The 10158-nt window shown below is 38.4% G+C and overlaps 1 pseudogene; it reads right to left on the reverse strand.

Moving 5' to 3' along the window:
• The window catches only part of LOC108712379, a 50982-nt pseudogene extending 41049 nt beyond the window's left edge, over positions 1-9933 (reverse strand).
• Between the last annotated feature and the right edge of the window lie 225 nt (positions 9934-10158).

A 10158-nucleotide genomic window follows, 5' to 3' on the forward strand; every position in this document is an offset into this window, starting at 1 on the left:
ATGGAATGTTCTATTGAACATTTGTTTTGTACTATTTGTTGTTGAGCATAATAGCAAGGGCTGTATAGACTGAAGACTCTAAAATACCAATCATTAGCATTCGATTCTTGCTCTCTTTATAACATATATCTTCCTTGAATTTTACTGCATTCTAATTAAATCAATGCAACAGTCTAGCTATGTCACTTTATTCTTTCATGTATAAAGATAAGTGAGCCTTTTCTCATTACTTCTTTTTCAACTTGACTTTCCATCTTACTCTAAATTAGATACAGAACTGACAGATTCGCAAGGATTTGTATGCTAAATGTGTAGAGATTAAAAGATGCATATTTACAATAATGTTTCAAAATTTCTATCCACTAAACCTTTACTTCTGTTCCAAATATACACTATTATTTAATATGTTAATAGAACAGGTGCCCTACTTTGCATGTTTGCGCAGTAAGATTTTTCCAACTTAATTCTTCCTAGTTATTTTTTGGCTTTATTGTGACTTGCTTTATTTTTAAGTAAAAATCAGTCAAAACTGTCATTATTAAAAGTGGCAAAAAACATGGCTGATTTTTCTAAGTTATCAGATTCATGAAAAAGTGTAGAAAAAGTTAAGTCCTTGTGGTAGAATGGAAAAAAGCCAGTGGTCCTGCTGAAAACCCACAGTGGTTGTAAATTATACAGATTTTGTAGGGCTTTCAGTGAGCTCTGAGAGAAAAACAAAAGAGTATATTATAGTGGAACATGTGTAATAACCAGTATATAATTTCCAGTGTGATCATTATTTGTATAAAGAAAGTCCAAACACAGTTATAAAAGGCTTTGTGATCTGTGTTAATTCATATGGACAGGTGACTACCAAAATAAAGGTGATAGTGGTGCCAATAGAAATTGCCCTGGATGTATATCCTGCATAAATGAACCTCCAGAATTGCTTCAGCATACCTTAGCATACTCTACTCTGCTTAAAACATTAAAGGAGTATTACACTAGTCTTCATTGGGAAATACAATCTATTTCTGTTGACAAAGGAAGCAAACACTGACATTCCATTCAGAATCATCTGTAAGTGTTCAGATTGGCTGAGAGCATGTGGTTGGCAGTGCCATAGAATACATTATATTTTAGGTTTATTATAGGGAGGAAACCAATATTAACCCCTAATTTATATCAGGGCAAGCAGGGCAGACTGGAGTTGGCAGAAAAGCTAGACAGAGTGGAGCAAGATGGAGTGGGTGGTGAAATCAGACCAAGACAGGACAGAAACAGGACAAGGGATGATGAGAGCAAAGAAGAGCAAGAGCAAGGGCTAAGCCACAATGCTCATGCCACAGCTACATTAATTGCTCACACCAGGAAATGTTGTATGGAAAGTGCTTAAGTAACTGCTGGCTCTAACTGGAAGGCCTCCAATAACCAATTAGGCTGCAAGGATGTCATAAAGAGGCAGGGAGAGGAGTCAGAAACACCAAAAAAAACAGCTGACTTCTCTCCTGGCACAGAGGTATATGTAGAGCAACCAGTAACCAGGAAGTGCCCAGTTCTATTCCTGGCAAAACCTGCCTTGCAACATGTAATTGGACCACCCACGCTATCTCTTGGGGGCCTATAGAGAAATAGCCATAAATGGGGACAGTGTTTTCCTAATGTTATCCAGATTAAGAAACAGAGTCAACTCGGTACTAGTGATGGGCGAATTTATTCGCCAGGCGCAAATTCGCAGCGAATTTGCGCGATTCGCCGCCAGCAAATAAATTCGCCAGAAAAAATCGTAAAAAACGGGCGCCGGCGTCAAAAATGGGCGCCGGCGTCAAAAACTAGAGCGACCGACGCCGTTTTGCAAATTCGCCCATCACTACTCGGTACTGCAAGAATTGCTTTAAATTAATCATGTTCTAATATAATTACTGATGTTGATGGTATGTCTATGTACTAAAGGATCCTGTATAATATGCACCTTTGCCACACCACAATTTTAATAAATCTAGCTTAGCTGATATAGGAGAGCCTGGATGACCTGAATTCTTTCCTTATTTAGATAGCACCTTCACCTCTACATATTATCAGGGATGTCTTTGACCCACACAGATTTTCAGTCTTATATAACCCTCTCTTTTATCTCTAGCATCTCTAGCCTTACAAAGGCCCTCTCACACATAACTTCCGCCCTTCACACATACCTTTACAACTTCTGCACTTAAACAAGCCCTCGCATGCATCACTTCCATCCTCACACAGACCCTTACATGTGCCTCTTCCATTCTTACACAGGCTCAAACGCATGCCACCTCTGCCCTCACACAGACCCTTACACACATCACTTCTGCCAGAGACGGACCATACAAACGTTGGGTTTAAATAAAGGGATTACTTTAATTTTTTCATGTATTCATTTTTTTCTCCTAGGGAAGCGTGATGCATATTATGCATAGAGCTATGGATCTGGATTGAATTACCTACTTGAATTATTATACATTATGCCTTGTGATTCTCCAAATGCTTGTGAGTATCCCGCATTCAGCACATGCTTTTGTTTTATTTTAATAAAGCTTTACCACGCTATTAGCAAGTTTTCTTTTCGTTCTGTATCACTCTGAATAAGGCTTTGCTGTTCATCGTGAAGCCTCTGTGTTCCTGCTTTGGACATTATTTGGCATTTACCTCTGTGTATCTGCTCAGTATGAATGCTTACCATATGATTGGTGGAGGATTCATTTATTTTTTAAACGGTGTATGGAATGGATACATATATAGCATAACGTTTACAGCTATTTACTATCTATCTGGTTATTATTAGTCGAATATACTATACTATTATTTTATGCTCTTCCTCATAGTTGCTGTTTTGTGTTAACAAGCCTAATCAGAGGGGTGAAAGGAAGGGACCTGCAACCAATTTAATCACCTGTTTGGACTTTTACTCACAGAAAGACCACATACAGTGCTGATTGCCTTTCTATTTGAATTTTTTATAAATGCAGGCCATTTGCATATACTTGTGGAAAACACTTGATGCATTTCAAATTAACACACTATACTGTTCATAGTGATGGGCGAATTTGCGCCCATCGCGAAACGGCGCCCGCGTCTCGTTTTTGATGCCGGCGCCCGTTTTTCCGACACCGGCGCCCGTTTTTGGCGCCGGCGCCCGTTTTTTCGAAAAAAAATTTTGACGCCGGTGAATTTTTGCCGCGAATTTTCGTGGGCGTTTCGCGAATTTTTTCGCTGGCGGCGAAACGCGCAAATTCGCCGCGAATTCGCGCCTGGCGAATAAATTCGCCCATCACTAATTGTTCATTTTAACCCCATTTCATTCATCCTCCCGCAAATAACCCAGAACAAGTAGAGCTGAATTTATTCATTCTCGAGCTTTGCCTAAAGCGAAATGTGTCAGTGCATCTCATAATAATCAATTAAATGGATTTCAGCTATAGTCCAAATAGCTAAAGGCAACCTGTATAGTTGCAGTTGAGAATGTCATCCTCGAGCTTTGGAATGCAAATCATTGTGACCTTTAACTGATTCCTAAGTGAAAAACCTCTACCATGAATGTAAAAATTGTTATTTTACAAAGCAATGGAAAGATCAAAGGAGTGCTTATATCCCATTAACCATTTCTCTGTAGCAAACTCATACTGTATTTTCATCTGTCTCTTTTACAGCACATCTATGGGATCTATAATGTGGAAAACTTGGAACCTGAGTGTTCAAGAGACAGGGTCTTTCAGTAGCATAGGAGTACAAGGTACTATTAGCTCAGGAAAAAGCTATTCAGTCAAAAATGACTGGAGGACCCTCTGAAAAATGCTATTGCTTTGTTTAGTAGCCGTTTGGGTAAACTTCAGGATAATAGATCTCATAACTGCCATTTCATTGTTACATAAATATCTTCTTAAAAGCTAACAGTGAGATAGTGACAGTCTATACTTACCAGTAACTAGGTCACCCAATTTAGTTATTTTTTGCAACTGAAATAGATGACCGTTAGTTTGCAATTACCACACCAGAGTCAAAAACTGCAGAGCTGATTATTCCCACTGGACAATACTAAATATGAGTCTCATCTGATATACAAAACCAGAATAGGGAAACAGTTCCACACTATCCCATCTTTGGGGCACATTCATCAGAGGGTGAAAATATATCTTACCATGATTCACCAAAGGGAAATTTCAATCCTGTCTATTAACATTTTCAGGGGCATAATAATCTCAGGGTGAAACTTCCCGAGTTTAGTTTTTTTAGGGGCATAATATGCTCCCTACACAACCATATAATCCTATACAGCAGTTCTGTACAGCAGAACAATAAATTAATAGAACAAACAGTATATATACTGTATACCTATACACATATAAACAAGGGAAAGTTCACCACTAATTTTTTAAAACCATTAGGTGGGGGTGCAATGAGGCTGTGACCACAAAATACATATAGACAAATACAAGAGTCCTCTGCACTCAACCCATTATCAATATATTTAAGACATAGACATTTTGTGCATACTGCTACTGAAAAATGCCTTAACCTTTAAACAAAACAGGGATTGTTTGTCCATATATTGCAATATATTTAAGCTGGCCAACTACGTCAAAGTCATCCCATATCTGGCCAGTCCTATGCTAAATTCTCATCTGATTCATTAAGAATTCTATTGCTTCATTATATATTTTACAAAAGGGACTAAGTTGGCCAGCTTAAATATATTGCAATATATGGACAAACAATCCCTGTTTTGTTTAAAGGGTAAGGCATTTTTCAGTAGCAGTATGCACAAAATGTCTATGTCTTAAATATATTGATAATGGGTTGAGTGCAGAGGACTCTTGTATTTTTTATATACATATACACATATGCCAACTATGGTGAAAGATCTTTTTTCGCCATGTATGGTTTTGCTGAATATTTTGGCACCATCCAAAATTTGTTCAGAACGGCACCAAAAATTTGCCCCATGGTCAGTTTTGCATGCAATAAAAATAAAAAAAAGTTGCAGATACACAAGAATTTTCTTGTCGATTTGCAAGTTTTTCAGCAAAAAGGAACAGATTCGCTCATCACTAATGCCAAACAGTTAGGGAAATTAATCTTATGTGTCAGCAACTATTGGTCTGTTCTTCTCTAACCCTGAAGTATATTGCAGTGTGCCCCACAGGCTGCAATTTGCAGACAATATGTGAAAACACAGCCATTTTGTGGTGGAAGTCTGTAAGGTAGTTTATTGTTAAACAGGAGGCTGTCCTATACGCTAATATAACTAAATATTTATTTGTATTTTTCATCTATACTTTATACTAAAAAGTTTTGGAAAGCAGTGGTCTGAGATACATGTTCTTATTTAACAGCTTTGTCAGAAATGCTTTTATTAATTAATTTTATTTACCGATTCCTATCACATTTGTTTAAACAGGTAAAGGAAAGCCCTGGAGCTATAAAGCGCAGGGGCTGCATGACAAGAGATACGAATGACCAGCAGCCAAATTATACTGGTCTAGGTCAGAAATGGGCAGAATCACATGTAGCTGTGTTTAGGTGAGGAGGAATGAGTTAAAGCAGGAGGTGGCCAGGCCCAGGGGCGGAGTAAGAGAGGGATGTGATGTCAGGGGAAGAAGCAGTTCACTTCCTTATCTTCTGAGCAGGTACAAACATCCCACCCTTCCTCCCCCATTTTGCAAATTTTGTGAAATGTCAGGAGTAATCTACTTTATGTTCTCATATTATCTATTAATAACTGAATATGGATGTTTTCATTAAAGCTCTGTTATATTGTGGTTTCTGTATATTTACACATTATAATTGTGAGAGTCTGTATTGTATTCATTTATGTTGATTTAATGTGAATCGCTTGATCCAGGGAATGTTTCTGATCGCCATTGGGGTCAGGAAAGAATTTTTTTTCCCTCTTGAAGCATAATTGGCACTGGCTTTAGGCTGTGTTTTTTGTCTTCCTCTGGATCAAAACAGTGCACATATGATATTATATTTAAAGTTTTATTTGTCACAGCAGTGGTAGGATCTTGCCAGAGTACTGCACAGGTAAGTTTAGAAGAGGGAGAAAGGAGGTTCTCTCCTGTGACTGCACGGTGGATTGATTGATAAAGACACTACTACTGTTTGTGCTAGGGGGCAGCCTGCTTGACTTCCTATCATCCAGTGTATAACACAGCACTGCTACAAGAAGATTTTAAATAAAAAGCCTTTATTGTAACATTTGGCTTCTGATCTGGTACATGCAAAATTTCCGGCCAAATCTCGGCCCTTTATCAAGATATATCCGAGCAGCTTCTTCAGTTCAACTGACTGGTGTGGGAAATTCTCGGCATATAAACTCTTCCATTTATCCAATCACAATAGCACATTGTAACTCTTCAAAGAGGTGACATATGAAAATTCACACAGGTGTTGATTCTGTGTAGTTACTGTGGTAGGATAATCCAATGTGTCATGTTTTCAGATGTCACCTCTTTAAAGAGTTACAATGTGCCATTGTGATTGGATTAGTGAAAGAGTTTATATGGCGAGAACTTCCCACAACAGTTGAACTGAAGAAGCTGCTCGGATGAGTAGTGCAACGTCTTCAATGATTACTCAGCAAGTCCAGTTGTTTTTATATTTACCTATACTAGATATACCATGACCTGGATGAATGAAAATCTTCATAGTCAGATTGTTCCTTTTAAGCAAGGGGAAGTTTAAGGCTCTAAGGTTGTGCTGTGTGTGTAACCAGACCTTTTATCCTTTTGACAATTTTCTGTATTTAGTAACAATGTTACTAAAAAGTGAGCTATGAGTCTGTGTGCACCAAAATCTATTATGGGAGCTAGTGCCATAGAAGCCTGAGGTGGCTCACTGGGCTAAGTGCTTTTAGAGGCAAAAATCCACCAACAGAAGCTTGAGCATGGACAGCAATAGAAGGACAATAACTAGAAGTGTGGCCTTGGCTTTCTGTTCCAAGCCACATATAGTAATTGACGGCACCAGTCAGCGATTTATTATCTTAAAATGCCTTTATTGGGACATAGGCTCTGACCCCAAACACCTGGCCGGGTGTTTGGGGTCAGAGCCTATGTCCCAATAAAGGCATTTTAAGATAATAAATCACTGACTGGTGCCGTCAATTACTATATGTGGTCTGATTGAACGGATTGAAGTTGGAAACCGTTGGACGTGCATCGCATCAAAGCAATTGGTAGGTGAGGGTGCTGACTGTGAAATTTGTGAAATTTCTGTTCCAGGCAAAATAGAACAAAGTCAGGCAAAATCACCCAATATCGCTCCATGTACAATTTCCATTAGAGAAAATTGCTAGAAGGCACAGAGAAATTTGACAGGCATATAAGCAACTAGCATTCAAGTGACTAGAATAGCAAGTTCTGCCAGAAAAGAGAACCACAAGGAATGTATCTTCTGCCTGGTAACTGACCATATTGTTTAATGAACTATAGCTCAGGAATAGAATATATCGTTCTCATTCGGTTGCCCGTACATATTGTAGTCGTAAGATTTAAAGACTCACTTACAAAGTAATTTATATTTTAAATGTGTACAGTTTTAATGAATATGAAATCAAGGCCCTATTTTAGAAGGACTTCCTTCTTTTGCCATACGAGAGCTTGCTAATGGATTCTTTTTACTCCACTGGGAAGTGCTAGGAACTGCTGAAGTGTAGAGGTCAATTATGGACCCCATGACTTTATCCCAGGGGTTTTCACTGCAAATGACTGCATGAAACTCATTCATTAGGGAGGCCATTGTTTTAGTCCTATATATATTAAGGTTACCAGATCACTGGTAATATGCTGATTATCCATTTTCTGTAGTAATTATACTGGCAAGTTTAGGGTTATTATGCCCATTATCTATTTTAAGTGATTATACTGTGGGTAGGACATAGCTATTTGTGGCTCATGCATCAAGGAAACCAGCCAATTCCAATCTTAGCCCCTCTGTATTTTTTTCCCCATCAAACCCCCTGGGCCCCCATCATTTAGGTTGATTCCTCCAGTTCCATTTAAATTCTCACTGCGCATGTGAGTGACGTCACTGTGCATTTTGTGCATGTGCAATGATCTTACAAGGGACCCCACCACATTATCCTCCAGCACCTCAGCAATGTATGTTGACAGCTCTGATTCTATGTGATATCACTTCTAATAAAGTCTCTCATGTTCTGGCTCTTCCATGGCTCTGATATAACCCATATAGTGGGCTTTTGGCATGTATTAGTCCCAGCTTGGATCATTACATAAGTGACTTTTTGCTTCTGGTCAAATGTTTTTCAAATAAATGTTTACCTATTATTTATATTACCAATATGTATAGTGCAGCACATTCTCATGATTTATACTTTATACTTAAATAGCCCCCTAGTTATACAATTATGTAAGTTGTGAAAAACTTTATGGGCTTTGCCAATAAAATGATTTCATACAAACATAGAAACTAGTTATTGTATTCCAGCTTATTCCTCCCCTCCCAGAGTTGACAAGTGAAGTAGACAAGCCAATAGGGTTGATAGCAATAAAGTCTTGGAAAACCCTCAACCCACCCATATATATTATAGTGTTTTTTAATATGTTGCAACTGTATAATAACCAATGGCTAATAAACATAACACTTGCTAACACAGAAGAGCAGAAATAACTTACTTAAAAAAATGGAAAATAAAATAAATTGAGAATTGTTTACTTTGTGCAGTAAACCAAAATGTAATCTTGTCTCCAAAAATATACTTTTTAAATCTGTGTTTGTACATTTGTCCATCTTTGCTAACTTCTGACTATTTACATAACTGTGCAATTGTTATAAAAAGCTGGTATTTATTTATATTTCAAGCATACTCAGTTTACACTAGTGATGGGCGAATTTATTCGCCAGGCGCAAATTCGCGGCGAATTTGCGCGATTCGCCGCCAGCGAATAAATTCGCGAAACTCCCGCGAAAATTCGCGGCAAAAATTCGCCGGCGTCAAAAAAAAATTTTTTGACGCCGGCAAAATTTTGCCGCGAATTTTCGCGGGAGTTTTTCGAAAAACGGGCGCCGGCGTCAAAAACGGGCGCCGGCATCAAAAACGAGACGCCGGCGCCGTTTCGCGAATTTCGCGCAAATTCGCCCATCACTAGTTAACACAATAATCAAGCCGTGTGTCATTCGGCAGTGTAGGAAACTTTCAGTCAATTCTGCCTACATATACAATAAGACAGTGTTTTTTTATTGCATTGGTTTAGGCTAACAGACATAGGAAACTATTCTTGCATAAGCCATTAAGACATAGTTCCAAAAATATCCATGCAAAAACATTTTTACTCTAAATCGTACCTAAGCCTCAAGCTAAACTTGCAGAAGTATCTGGAATGAACCATTGTCACTTAATATCATCTTAGATGGACCTCAACCTGCCCTCCCAAGACATTCCTCACGATTTAGGGCCTACTGCTAGGGTAAAACAGTGGAAATGGAGTGGAATTCTTGCCTATTCTAAAAAGAAAATTCACCCTGCCCTGGTAAGATGGTGGCCAGTGGGGGTATAGCTTGTTTGGAGAGAAGGGTACCAGAAGTTGCATGATGCCTTTCCCAGAACAGTGTCAGCTCCTATAGGATTGCATCATTTAAACAATTAATTCAATTGAATATACTGTATAGCAGGGCCCCATCTTGTTGAGCAGAGCAATAAAAATTATCAGGATTAATGATGCTTATGGTTCTTTCAAAAACTTGCCATTTTGTGAATGGTGGATTAGAGTTGTCCATTATTTTTGACCATGGTTTAAACCATGAAATGTTTTCAGCTGCTTCTCCCCAAACCCTTTCAGGCTCATGTACCAAAGACTCGAAAACATGGTCATAATTAGCAGGAAAACAATGTTCATGTAAAATGGAATACTTGTGGGTGCTTAGGTACTGGGAATAAAAGGGATATATTTTCTGTGTAGTCCTCATAGTACATGAAGAGGAGACTGTTCTTTTCCAGGTTTCCCAGGGCGTGAATCTGCCATCGAGGTAATTACATGATTTTGTAACAGAACAAAGTCTGGATAAACTGAGGATGCTGCTTTTCATTTTTTTGATTTTGGAAGCCTGTTTCGAGAACCATGTTATCAACATTTTATGTTCCAACTAACTTCCTGTCTGCAAAGTCTGTGTGTGAAGCAGATCAAATGGCAG

The sequence above is a fragment of the Xenopus laevis genome, chromosome 3S, assembly GCF_017654675.1.
Source record: "Xenopus laevis strain J_2021 chromosome 3S, Xenopus_laevis_v10.1, whole genome shotgun sequence".
Taxonomy (NCBI): domain Eukaryota; kingdom Metazoa; phylum Chordata; class Amphibia; order Anura; family Pipidae; genus Xenopus; species Xenopus laevis.